This window comes from Pseudorasbora parva, chromosome 6 (assembly GCF_024679245.1).
Source record: "Pseudorasbora parva isolate DD20220531a chromosome 6, ASM2467924v1, whole genome shotgun sequence".
NCBI lineage: Eukaryota > Metazoa > Chordata > Actinopteri > Cypriniformes > Gobionidae > Pseudorasbora > Pseudorasbora parva.
In genome coordinates this window covers 48,616,735-48,630,124 of record NC_090177.1, presented here as the reverse complement: position 1 = coordinate 48,630,124, position 13,390 = coordinate 48,616,735, and the positions used below count along the sequence as shown (strand labels likewise).

The window sequence follows — 13,390 nt, the reverse complement described above, 5'->3', positions numbered from 1 at the left end:
GCTCCTCCCACTTCTTGTAATTTGTTAAAAAGGGCAGACCACATTCTTGCAATAAAAACACATCTGACTTAAAAGATTTTAGATAGGATAGAGTACTCTGTGCTCGTATATTGCTCCTCACACTTCTCACATTTATGGTGGAGATAGTGAGAGCCATGAGCAGTATAGTTAAAAGGGTGTGAGACATTTAAAACAAGAAAGAGACTACAGAAATCAAATTAAAATCATGTTATTTCTTGTTGCACCTGCCTTTCCTTTTCCCCAGAAAAACTGGGATCAGGAGGGCAAATGCTCGCCGCCTCCGAATCTGCAGAGTGAACCTCTTGCAGTTCCTTTGGCGACGATGTTCTTAGCTTAATATGCAGAAAAGAGACTTCATTTGGAGATTCTGCGGGCCACATACGGTCTAGATCTTCCGAAGAGGAACTATCTAGCCGATGCGCTGCCCTCAGCCTTTTCTCCTCTGTCAGAAACAGAGGAGATCTCGCAGACCTTTTCTGCACTTGAGCATTTGGGAGAGAACAATCAGTTTCACTCCCACTGTCCACCACACTTAGCTCCGAAACTGTTTGTAGGGAGGAAGCCGTTTCCTCCTCTTCGTCCTCCATTTTGTCTTCATTTTCATTTGGAGGAGTGGCTTCCTCCCCCTGATCAACTGCCATGTTTGACTCCGCCCCTGTGGCCGCCCCACTTTCTCCTTCCTGTCCAATCCCCGAGGCTGGCTGAGGATTTGAATTTCCCGCCAAAACCTCGGGGCCCGCCTCCTCAATCGTTTGTTCTTTTGGTGGGGCGGCCATTTTGTTGCTCTTTAATTTGTTGGCAAAACTTTTAGGGCAATCTCTGTAGAGATGGGATGATTCTCCACAAAGGTTGCACTTTCTGCCATTTTTGCACTCCTCAAAAATGTGCCCAATTTCTCTGCACTTCCTGCACACTACTTCTTGACATGCCTCGGCGAGATGTCCAAGTTGGCCACACTTGCGGCATAGCTTGGGCATCCCTTGGTAATGGATGTAGCCTCTATTCTCTCCCAACACAATCATTGAAGGAATTTGACTCAGGCCATGGTAGCTGTTGGGATCTGCCCATTGTTTGATGGGCACTCTCCACGCACAGCTCCAGATACCGTCTTCGTCTAAAACCTTGACTGGTTGTCCGCGAATAGAGCAATATCTTGCCAACCACACAGAAATGTCCTCTCCACTTACTGTTTCATTAAACATCCTGATAATCACAACTTTCAGTGAATTATCAGTCAGTTTTTCCACAGTGAACATGGAAAAATTGGCTTTACACATTTCAAAACGAGACCAAAAAGTATTTAATAAGGAAGCTGAAGCAAAACTTACATCAAAGCCATGATTCAGGGGCAGAGTCAACAAGCAGTTTATGTCCGGAGCCTTAAAACCAAGAATTTGTTGGATGAACTTCCTGGAGAAATCCAGTCTGGACATCGCCAGGAGAGTTCCATCCTCTTTTGCTTTGAATTTAAAACGCACGCTGTGGTGCCTCCTCACGCCGGCACGAGCAGCCAACATGTTGGAGGCACCACCAGCAAGCGGCGGCTAAAACAATAAATTAATACAATAAATAGATAAATTAATTAAAACCTGCTTACCTTAAAACAAGAAGAGTCCTCGTAGAAACGATTCGTCAATTAAAAGCCGCTTGTCAATGTACCTCCTGAAGGCTGTATGTCCCGTGTGACAAGCAACACACGAGACAAAGGTCCCACAAGAGGCGATCGCTGTCTCAACCGTAAGACCAGACCACTTGATCTTAGCCAAAAGGCCGAGAAGCGATGACACAATGACGCAGCGGCAGGGGAGCCGGCAAAGGCGACGCCCATCTGGGAAGCGGTGAGGGGGGGAGGGTTGGCAAAGGCCTTACGTCGTAGAGACCTGAAACTTTGAGGGATGGTACTAGCCACTCGCTCTACAACATCACCAAGGCTGGCCCCCCGATGGGCCCGGCACGAAATGGCTCGTAGCTCCCAAACCGCACGCCGCAGAACCAAGTGTCTTATATCATCGGAATCCTTGGCTCGAGCCGAGCGAGACGCATGCCTCGGATTCGAAGGTTGCGCTGGCGAAATTTTCGGGTATTTGGGATTTTGTGAAAAACCTACTTTTGCACACTAGTCCTAGGTCTTTTGCCCGATCTGGCCCAAACCAGTGCAGAAAGATTCTCTGGAGTCTGACTGTCCGTCCAGATCGGAAAAAAAGTGGGAATTTCGATTCAGCTTGGCGGCGGCAGGCCGAAACCTACGGGCTGGGCGAGGCGGGGTCTGCTAGAACGGCTATAGCTCTTGGACGGAACGAGACAATTTCACCCAAGCCGGTACACCCGTGCACGGGCTCAGTCTGGGGTCAGGCGAGAAAGGACGCGGTGAATGGCCACCTAGTGGCGCTTTAAAATGAAAAAGCAACAACATGAGAGCGGCTATAGGCGAACGTATGTCGCGTGCTTTTTCACAGCACGCGCACGAGACAGTCGTACCATACGACAGAAAACCTCCATCCGAACAACTTTGCCTTTGGGACCACTGCTGTCAATCAACTCGTCCGTTGAATATCAAAGTTTGTGGGAAAAACCACATTCGGCAAACCGGTCGCAGGTTTCGACAACCTCGATGAAAACAAACGCAGTTCAGTTCTCTGAACTCTCCGGGTCACTGGCTGACACAGCAGAAAGAGACAGAAACATAACAAAACTGGTGCAACTTCACCCTTTGGGGCAGTGGGCGGCGCCACAAGCGTCAAGAACCGCACGCTTTTTCCCTCCACGCTATCTGCTTTTAACCAGTGTGTACAGGGGAGAGCGCGAACGCAGTCCCCCACTACCATAAATTATGCAGTCGAGATTCCCACATTTGGGGAATTCGCAGGGGTCAGCACAACCGGAGTGCAATGGCCGAGCCTCGCCCTGGGTGAACCACCTTCCTGATCATGGTGTCTCCCCTGCCAGGTAAGTATGAGTTGCCTGGCCTCCAGGCAGAGGCGCCCTATCCCCCTTCGCCATCCTCAAACACGGTGACCTTCCCCTCCCCCAAGAAAAGGAAGGACGGGGCACCTTCCATTGCTTGACTGCTGCGTGCGTGCGTGCGTGACCTTGATTTGAATCAGGTGTCCCTAATCCATCCAACACAAACCCCTGATTCGACTCATCAGCTCGTTGGTAAAGACTCTCAAATAAGAGGGACATCAAAAAACGTGCTGTGACGGTGATGAGTCAGCCGGCCGGCAACCGACGCTTTTGTTCTTCTTTTTTCCCTATGCTCATATGACCGCAGCTTGCTGCTTTCTCTGTGGCACGGTCATCGTTGCGTCACCTCATCGTCATTCTGTATGCGCTTCCTGCGTATTTCTGTATTCTCTGACAAAATTCCAGTGGTGTTGTTGGTTCTTCTATTAGTCACAACAATTCGCAGTCCCCAAAAAGGGGAAGCACACCGTTCCTGGAGGCACTGCAATACCAGGTCGATGCGTGGAGTGGACGGAGCAAGCCCCGGTTCCGGCTCCATGTGCCAAAAATCAATTTAATATGCAGTCCCCGGATAGGGGACGTATCAGATATTAAACTGATAAGAACAGATACTACACTTGATCTTAGCCAAAAGGCCGAGAAGCGATGACACAATGACGCAGCGGCAGGGGAGCCGGCAAAGGCGACGCCCATCTGGGAAGCGGTGAGGGGGGGAGGGTTGGCAAAGGCCTTACGTCGTAGAGACCTGAAACTTTGAGGGATGGTACTAGCCACTCGCTCTACAACATCACCAAGGCTGGCCCCCCGATGGGCCCGGCACGAAATGGCTCGTAGCTCCCAAACCGCACGCCGCAGAACCAAGTGTCTTATATCATCGGAATCCTTGGCTCGAGCCGAGCGAGACGCATGCCTCGGATTCGAAGGTTGCGCTGGCGAAATTTTCGGGTATTTGGGATTTTGTGAAAAACCTACTTTTGCACACTAGTCCTAGGTCTTTTGCCCGATCTGGCCCAAACCAGTGCAGAAAGATTCTCTGGAGTCTGACTGTCCGTCCAGATCGGAAAAAAAGTGGGAATTTCGATTCAGCTTGGCGGCGGCAGGCCGAAACCTACGGGCTGGGCGAGGCGGGGTCTGCTAGAACGGCTATAGCTCTTGGACGGAACGAGACAATTTCACCCAAGCCGGTACACCCGTGCACGGGCTCAGTCTGGGGTCAGGCGAGAAAGGACGCGGTGAATGGCCACCTAGTGGCGCTTTAAAATGAAAAAGCAACAACATGAGAGCGGCTATAGGCGAACGTATGTCGCGTGCTTTTTCACAGCACGCGCACGAGACAGTCGTACCATACGACAGAAAACCTCCATCCGAACAACTTTGCCTTTGGGACCACTGCTGTCAATCAACTCGTCCGTTGAATATCAAAGTTTGTGGGAAAAACCACATTCGGCAAACCGGTCGCAGGTTTCGACAACCTCGATGAAAACAAACGCAGTTCAGTTCTCTGAACTCTCCGGGTCACTGGCTGACACAGCAGAAAGAGACAGAAACATAACAAAACTGGTGCAACTTCACCCTTTGGGGCAGTGGGCGGCGCCACAAGCGTCAAGAACCGCACGCTTTTTCCCTCCACGCTATCTGCTTTTAACCAGTGTGTACAGGGGAGAGCGCGAACGCAGTCCCCCACTACCATAAATTATGCAGTCGAGATTCCCACATTTGGGGAATTCGCAGGGGTCAGCACAACCGGAGTGCAATGGCCGAGCCTCGCCCTGGGTGAACCACCTTCCTGATCATGGTGTCTCCCCTGCCAGGTAAGTATGAGTTGCCTGGCCTCCAGGCAGAGGCGCCCTATCCCCCTTCGCCATCCTCAAACACGGTGACCTTCCCCTCCCCCAAGAAAAGGAAGGACGGGGCACCTTCCATTGCTTGACTGCTGCGCGCGTGCGTGCGTGACCTTGATTTGAATCAGGTGTCCCTAATCCATCCAACACAAACCCCTGATTCGACTCATCAGCTCGTTGGTAAAGACTCTCAAATAAGAGGGACATCAAAAAACGTGCTGTGACGGTGATGAGTCAGCCGGCCGGCAACCGACGCTTTTGTTCTTCTTTTTTCCCTATGCTCATATGACCGCAGCTTGCTGCTTTCTCTGTGGCACGGTCATCGTTGCGTCACCTCATCGTCATTCTGTATGCGCTTCCTGCGTATTTCTGTATTCTCTGACAAAATTCCAGTGGTGTTGTTGGTTCTTCTATTAGTCACAACAATTCGCAGTCCCCAAAAAGGGGAAGCACACCGTTCCTGGAGGCACTGCAATACCAGGTCGATGCGTGGAGTGGACGGAGCAAGCCCCGGTTCCGGCTCCATGTGCCAAAAATCAATTTAATATGCAGTCCCCGGATAGGGGACGTATCAGATATTAAACTGATAAGAACAGATACTACACTTGATCTTAGCCAAAAGGCCGAGAAGCGATGACACAATGACGCAGCGGCAGGGGAGCCGGCAAAGGCGACGCCCATCTGGGAAGCGGTGAGGGGGGGAGGGTTGGCAAAGGCCTTACGTCGTAGAGACCTGAAACTTTGAGGGATGGTACTAGCCACTCGCTCTACAACATCACCAAGGCTGGCCCCCCGATGGGCCCGGCACGAAATGGCTCGTAGCTCCCAAACCGCACGCCGCAGAACCAAGTGTCTTATATCATCGGAATCCTTGGCTCGAGCCGAGCGAGACGCATGCCTCGGATTCGAAGGTTGCGCTGGCGAAATTTTCGGGTATTTGGGATTTTGTGAAAAACCTACTTTTGCACACTAGTCCTAGGTCTTTTGCCCGATCTGGCCCAAACCAGTGCAGAAAGATTCTCTGGAGTCTGACTGTCCGTCCAGATCGGAAAAAAAGTGGGAATTTCGATTCAGCTTGGCGGCGGCAGGCCGAAACCTACGGGCTGGGCGAGGCGGGGTCTGCTAGAACGGCTATAGCTCTTGGACGGAACGAGACAATTTCACCCAAGCCGGTACACCCGTGCACGGGCTCAGTCTGGGGTCAGGCGAGAAAGGACGCGGTGAATGGCCACCTAGTGGCGCTTTAAAATGAAAAAGCAACAACATGAGAGCGGCTATAGGCGAACGTATGTCGCGTGCTTTTTCACAGCACGCGCACGAGACAGTCGTACCATACGACAGAAAACCTCCATCCGAACAACTTTGCCTTTGGGACCACTGCTGTCAATCAACTCGTCCGTTGAATATCAAAGTTTGTGGGAAAAACCACATTCGGCAAACCGGTCGCAGGTTTCGACAACCTCGATGAAAACAAACGCAGTTCAGTTCTCTGAACTCTCCGGGTCACTGGCTGACACAGCAGAAAGAGACAGAAACATAACAAAACTGGTGCAACTTCACCCTTTGGGGCAGTGGGCGGCGCCACAAGCGTCAAGAACCGCACGCTTTTTCCCTCCACGCTATCTGCTTTTAACCAGTGTGTACAGGGGAGAGCGCGAACGCAGTCCCCCACTACCATAAAGTATGCAGTCGAGATTCCCACATTTGGGGAATTCGCAGGGGTCAGCACAACCGGAGTGCAATGGCCGAGCCTCGCCCTGGGTGAACCACCTTCCTGATCGTGGTGTCTCCCCTGCCAGGTAAGTATGAGTTGCCTGGCCTCCAGGCAGAGGCGCCCTATCCCCCTTCGCCATCCTCAAACACGGTGACCTTCCCCTCCCCCAAGAAAAGGAAGGCCGGGGCACCTTCCATTGCTTGACTGCTGCGTGCGTGCGTGACCTTGATTTGAATCAGGTGTCCCTAATCCATCCAACACAAACCCCTGATTCGACTCATCAGCTCGTTGGTAAAGACTCTCAAATAAGAGGGACATCAAAAAACGTGCTGTGACGGTGATGAGTCAGCCGGCCGGCAACCGACGCTTTTGTTCTTCTTTTTTCCCTATGCTCATATGACCGCAGCTTGCTGCTTTCTCTGTGGCACGGTCATCGTTGCGTCACCTCATCGTCATTCTGTATGCGCTTCCTGCGTATTTCTGTATTCTCTGACAAAAAAAATTCCAGTGGTGTTGTTGGTTCTTCTATTAGTCACAACAATTCGCAGTCCCCAAAAAGGGGAAGCACACCGTTCCTGGAGGCACTGCAATACCAGGTCGATGCGTGGAGTGGACGGAGCAAGCCCCGGTTCCGGCTCCATGTGCCAAAAATCAATTTAATATGCAGTCCCCGGATAGGGGACGTATCAGATATTAAACTGATAAGAACAGATTTTTTCTTTCGAAAAAAGTTTAATTGTCACACATTTCTTTTTTTCCATTCAAACCTCACATTTCTTTTCTTTTTAAACATACATGTTTACACAGATTAAAACCAACAGTTTTGCATTCTTAGTTAAAATCAGTCAGTGTAGTGTGTTGTGTAAAGTCCATGTATGCAAGTCAGTGTGGTGTTAGAAAAAGGGATAAAAGTATAAATAGCAAATAAATACAAGCCAGTTAAAACATAATAAAATCATTCTGTTTAAAAATCTCTGTTGTGCAGGACCGGGGGTGAGTCCCTATCAAGAATGTCCATTCACTCCAGGTCTCCAGAACAGGTTCAGGACTCCCCGCTTCAAAGGCCCAGCGGAAATCCCCTCTCCTCCGGCCCGCTGGCCCGCTGTTCCCGTAGCCAGAGTGGTGAGGGTGCATCTACGGGCGGCCAAGGTCGGTGGTGGCCGGGACCTCTTTGTGCAGCCTCGGCCCCCCCGTCCGAATGACGACGTGCGGCCCACCCTGCAGCGTTGATCTTATCTTCTGCTCGCTCGCGTGGAGGGGGACCGTCACGCGTTTCCCCACCAGCAGGTTTCTGGTGACCCAGATGGCATCCTTTATCCGGTTGAGGGTGAGCCAGAGCGAGGCAAATTCCTGCGATGTTTGGGCTTTGAGGCCCTGACTCACCCCCAGGATGGCGAGCTTGTAGTCCACCTGGGCCCCACCCGCTGGCAGGCACGGGAAAAACAGGGGGCCGGCCCTGGCCCACAGGTCCCGCGCAGCACCGCACTCCCAGAGCAGATGGTGGACGGTCTCCGGGTGGTTGCACCCGGACCGTGGGCAGATGGAGTTTTTGGCCATGCCTCTGGAGTGCATAACCGCCCTGACCGGGAGGATCTCATGAGCCACCATCCACGATAAGTCCTTGTGTCTGTTCTGGAGAGCTGGGTGGGCTGCGTTCCTCCAAACGTCTTTGGCCTCACTTAGTGTGAGGCCTGGAACTGGACTCACCACTTCCCGGTCCTGCACAAGAGAGATGAGGGATTTGTGGTTAGTTAAAATGCTTGCATCATTTGTCTCTAAAAGGAATTTTTTTAAAAATTTCTTTATAAAACTGTACTCTTTTGGCAAATTAAAAGACACTGGGGTTTTCAGGTCGATTGATAAAATTTTTATGCTTCTTAGGTAGGACCCCATCCAGAAACGAGCCATGGCCGCTGTCTTATTCTCTCTGGATGGGGTCAGCGCATATCCGATGTGGAGGGCGGTAAAGCGGCTACCTAAAAACAAGTGGGGGTCCGGGAGGCCTTTTCCGCCATTTTCCTTTCTTTTTTTAAAGACCTCCCTTTTTACTCGTTCCCATTTGGACCCCCACAGGAAATAAAATACCGCCCTCTCCAGGTTGGCCAGGAATCGCCTTGGGGGACTAAAAACAGAAGAAACAAGTAAAATTAGTGGTAAAATTACAGCTTTAAAAACTAAAACCTTGCCTTCAATTGTCAGTTGTCTGAGTCCCCAAAACCCCAGTCTTTGCCTAACTTTCCCTAAGATGTCAGTCCAGTTTCCCCGTCCTCCACCCTCTCTGTCAAATTTTACTCCTAAAACTGTCAGGTCGTTGCCTTTAAAATCCAAATCCAGTCCGCCTGTGTCCACGTTTCCCCACGGCCCGAAGAGCTGGGCCTCGGACTTACTCCTGTTGAGCTTAGCGCCCGAGGCCCGACCGTACCAGTCAGTCAAGTCAAGTGCTCTTCGTACTGATAAAAGGTCAGTCGCTAAAAGGGTTACGTCGTCCATATATAAAACACAGGTTGCGGTCAGTCCACCAGTCCCTGGGACGTCCAGTCCTTTAATCCATTTATCCCTTCTCAAGATTTGTGCCAGTGGCTCAATGCAGGCCACATACAGTAGGGGAGATAAAGGACACCCCTGACGGACGCCGCTGTGAATGTTTACAGCTTTGGATAAATGCCCATTAACTGCAAATTTACTGACTAGACTGTTGTATAGCAGTCCCACCCAAGCTATAAACCTCCCTGGGAACCCCATTTTTTCCAGTACCTTAAAAAGGAACTGGTGCGAGATGCGGTCAAAAGCTTTTTCAAAATCTAAATTTAGGACTACTAGCCGAATGTTTCTGTCTCTCGCGTAACAGATGGCGTCTCTAATCAGTACCAGGCTGTCTGTGATCTTCCTACCGGGCACAGCGCATGCTTGATCCAGGTGGATTACGTCCTCTAAAACAGTTGACATGCGTGTAGCTAAAATCTTACTAAAAAGTTTACAATCAAAATTTAAAAGCGTGATTGGTCTCCAGTTCTTCAAGTCAGTCCTGTCTCCTTTTTTATATAAAAGCGAAACTATCCCTACTCTAAAGCTGTCCGGAAGTCTGTCGAGAGTCTCAAATTCTTTAAAAACTGTCAGTAAGTCATGTGCTAAAATGTCCCAGAAAGTCAAATAAAACTCCAAGGGAAGTCCATCCATTCCTGGGGACTTCCCTTTTTTAAAACTTTTGAGAGATTTATTTAATTCTAAAAGAGTAAAATCCTGGGCTAAAAGCACGTTTGGACTCTTTATCTTTGTTTCTAAAAATTCTAAAACTTCATTTAAGATGCCATTGTGTACATTCTTTGGGCTGTATAAATCACTATAAAAAAGTTCTATTTCCCCTAAAATGTCCTCCATATTTTTTGCCTCCCTCCCTCTAAAAGTTTTTAAGATTGTTATTGAGCCTCCCCGTGAAATAGTCTTTTTAAAAAAATATCTTGTACACTTTTCTTCTTCTTCTATCTCTTTTTCTTTGCATCTTAAAATTACTCCCTTACTTTGAGTTTCAGATAAAACTGACATTTCTTTCTTTACTTCCTTTATTTCCTCCTTAAAATCCAATCCATTATTTAAAAGGTTAAAATATCTCTGCAGTCTTTTTTGCAGCCCCATCATGCGTCTTTTTTCTTTATTCTTTTTCTCCTTTCCTATTTTTCTAAAAAAATGTCCTGTCCTTTGTTTTACCATCTCCCACCACTGTGCTCGTGAGTCAAAAAAGTCTTGGAGGGTCTGCCATTGGCTGAACTGCTCCCTATACTCTCGAACCACTTCCTCATCTTTTAATAGGGAGCAGTTCAGCTTCCACAGCCCTCCCCCTACTGTCACACCCATGGGTAGTGAAAGGGTGCAGGAGACCATCATGTGGTCAGTGAAGAAAAGGGGGGTCAATGTTGCATCGGTTGGCGGGCAGTCCCTTGTAAAAATATAGTCGATACGAGAGGCTCTGGCGCCATCACCACTGAACCAGGTGTAGCCCTCCTCTCTCTGATGCATTGTTTTAAAACAGTCGACTAACTTAAAATCTTTGACCAATTTATTTAATAAAACCGATGTCTTGTCGACCTTAAAATCTTCTCCTACCCTTTTCCTATCTTTTTTTGTTAAAACACAGTTAAAATCCCCTGCTACCACTAGGGGAGCCCTACCTAACATGTGGGGCTGCAAATCTTCTAAAAGCTTGTATCTGTCATTTTTACTTGTGTAACCATACAAATTTAAAACATTAAAATCCTTACCTAAAAAAGTCAGATTAACTAAAATTGCCCGCCCATCCCTCACCACAGTGCTGCCCTTCACCAAGATGTTGGGATTTTTTATTAAAATGGCCACACCGTCATTTCTGTTAAAATTGGAGCCACTCCAGATGGAGGGTCCTTGGGTCCACAGCTCTTCCCATTTTCTGTAATTGGTTAAAAAGGGCAGAGCACACTCTTGCAATAAATAGATGTCTGACTTAAAATTATTTAAACATGATAAAACACTCTGTGCTCGCAAAGTAGACCTCACACTTCTCACATTGATTGTAGAGATAGTGAGGGCCATGAGCAGTATGGTTAAAAATACAAGCATTGATGAAAATAAAAACAGATAAAAAGACTACAGAAATTGCATTAAAATCATGTTACTTCTTGTTGCACCTGCCTTTCCTTTTCCCCAGATAAACTGGGGTCAGGAGGGCAAGTGCTCGCCGCCTCAGAATCCACAGAGGAAACCTCTTGTGGATCCTTTGGTGACGATGTTCTTAGCTTAAAGTGCAGAAAGGAGACTTCATTTGGAGAGTCTGCAGGCCACATACGGTTCAGATCTTCCGAAGAGGAACTATCTGGCCGATGCGATGCCCGCAGCCTTTTCTCCTCTGTTTGAAGCAGAGGAGATCTCGCAGACCTTTTCTGCACTTGAGCATTTGGGAGTGAACACTCGGTTTCACTCCCACTATCCACCCCACTAACCTCCGATACGGTGTAGAGGGAGGAAGCCGTTTCATCTTCCTCCTCCTCCATTTTGTCTTTGCTTTTTTCTTGTTGGGGAGTGGCTTCCTCCCCCTTTTCATTAACGAATTCTGACTCCGCCCCTGTGGCTGCCCCACTTCTTTCTTCTTGTCCAATCCCTGAGGCTGGCTGGGAATGTGAAATTCCCGCCAAAACCTCAGGGCCCGCCTCCTCCTCTCTTTGTTCTTTTGATTGTTCCTTTGGTGGGGCGGCCATTTTGTTCCCTTTCAACTTGTTGGCAAAACTTTTAGGGCAATCTCTGTAGAAATGGTTAGCATCTCCACAGAGATTACACCGTCTGCCATTGGTACATTCCTCAAAAATGTGACCAATTTCTCTGCACTTCCTACACACAATTTCTTGGCATGCCTCAGCGAGGTGTCCCACTTTCCCACATTTTCGGCACAATTTGGGCATTCCCTGATAATGAATGTAGCCGCGGTTCTCTCCCAGCACAATCATTGAGGGTAAATGACTCAGACCCTGGAATCCGCTTGGATCTTCCCACTGTTTAAAGGGAACTCTCCAAGCGCAATTCCAGATGCCGTCTTCGTCAAGCACCTTGACTGGTGGACTTCGAACCGTGCAAAATCTACCCAGCCATACAGCAACATCATCTCCACTCACTGTTTCATTGAACATTCTAACAATCACTGTTTTAATAGAATTGTTAGAAGTTTCTCAACATTGAACATGGAGAACTGGGTCTTGCAATGCTCAAATCGTTGCCAGAAATCTTGCAACAAGGAAGCAGATCTAAAACTGACATCGAAACCTTTGTTCAGGGGCAGAGTCATTAAACAATTTAAATCACTGGCATTAAAATTGAGGGTTTTTTGGATGAGCTTCCTGGAGAAGTCTAAACGAGACAACCCCAGGAGCTTACCCTCCACCTCTCTAAATAAAAATCGCACGCTGTGGTGCCTCCGCATGCCGGCACGAGCAGCCGACATGGTGGAGGCACCGACAGCCTAAAAAAAAACGTAAAAGATCAATAAATACAATAAATAGATAAAAGAATAAAAGTCTTACCTTAAAACTGCTAACCTGTAAAACCAGCAGGGTCACTCTCCCTCTAAAAAGTTGTACGGCTCGGGACACCAGAAGCTCTCGAGCCAGGAAACCTTAAAGAGGCGATCGCAGTCTCAACCGTTCGACAAGACACTTGATCTTAGCCAAAAGGCCGAGAAGCGATGACACAATGACGCAGCGGCAGGGGAGCCGGCAAAGGCGACGCCCATCTGGGAAGCGGTGAGGGGGGGAGGGTTGGCAAAGGCCTTACGTCGTAGAGACCTGAAACTTTGAGGGATGGTACTAGCCACTCGCTCTACAACATCACCAAGGCTGGCCCCCCGATGGGCCCGGCACGAAATGGCTCGTAGCTCCCAAACCGCACGCCGCAGAACCAAGTGTCTTATATCATCGGAATCCTTGGCTCGAGCCGAGCGAGACGCATGCCTCGGATTCGAAGGTTGCGCTGGCGAAATTTTCGGGTATTTGGGATTTTGTGAAAAACCTACTTTTGCACACTAGTCCTAGGTCTTTTGCCCGATCTGGCCCAAACCAGTGCAGAAAGATTCTCTGGAGTCTGACTGTCCGTCCAGATCGGAAAAAAAGTGGGAATTTCGATTCAGCTTGGCGGCGGCAGGCCGAAACCTACGGGCTGGGCGAGGCGGGGTCTGCTAGAACGGCTATAGCTCTTGGACGGAACGAGACAATTTCACCCAAGCCGGTACACCCGTGCACGGGCTCAGTCTGGGGTCAGGCGAGAAAGGACGCGGTGAATGGCCACCTAGTGGCGCTTTAAAATGAAAAAGCAACAACATGAGAGCGGCTATAGG

General features: G+C 49.1%; 5 non-coding genes and 1 pseudogene across 5 annotated transcripts; all 6 read right to left on the bottom strand.

Annotated features, from left to right (window-relative positions):
• Positions 1-2,811: 2,811 nt before the first annotated feature.
• Positions 2,812-2,975, bottom strand: LOC137079605 (U1 spliceosomal RNA). Its single transcript, XR_010905555.1, has one exon. It is a non-coding gene; the product is annotated as a U1 spliceosomal RNA (small nuclear RNA).
• A 466-nt stretch (positions 2,976-3,441) lies between these two features.
• On the bottom strand, positions 3,442-3,632 carry LOC137080008 (U2 spliceosomal RNA). Its single transcript, XR_010905931.1, has one exon. It is a non-coding gene; the product is annotated as a U2 spliceosomal RNA (small nuclear RNA).
• A 1,008-nt stretch (positions 3,633-4,640) lies between these two features.
• On the bottom strand, positions 4,641-4,804 carry LOC137079604 (U1 spliceosomal RNA). Its single transcript, XR_010905554.1, has one exon. It is a non-coding gene; the product is annotated as a U1 spliceosomal RNA (small nuclear RNA).
• A 466-nt stretch (positions 4,805-5,270) lies between these two features.
• LOC137080007 (U2 spliceosomal RNA) lies at positions 5,271-5,461 on the bottom strand. The gene has a single exon (XR_010905930.1). It is a non-coding gene; the product is annotated as a U2 spliceosomal RNA (small nuclear RNA).
• Positions 5,462-6,469: 1,008 nt separating this feature from the next.
• LOC137079709 (U1 spliceosomal RNA) lies at positions 6,470-6,633 on the bottom strand. The gene has a single exon (XR_010905653.1). It is a non-coding gene; the product is annotated as a U1 spliceosomal RNA (small nuclear RNA).
• Positions 6,634-7,099: 466 nt separating this feature from the next.
• On the bottom strand, positions 7,100-7,274 carry LOC137080105 (U2 spliceosomal RNA; annotated as a pseudogene).
• Positions 7,275-13,390: the final 6,116 nt, after the last annotated feature.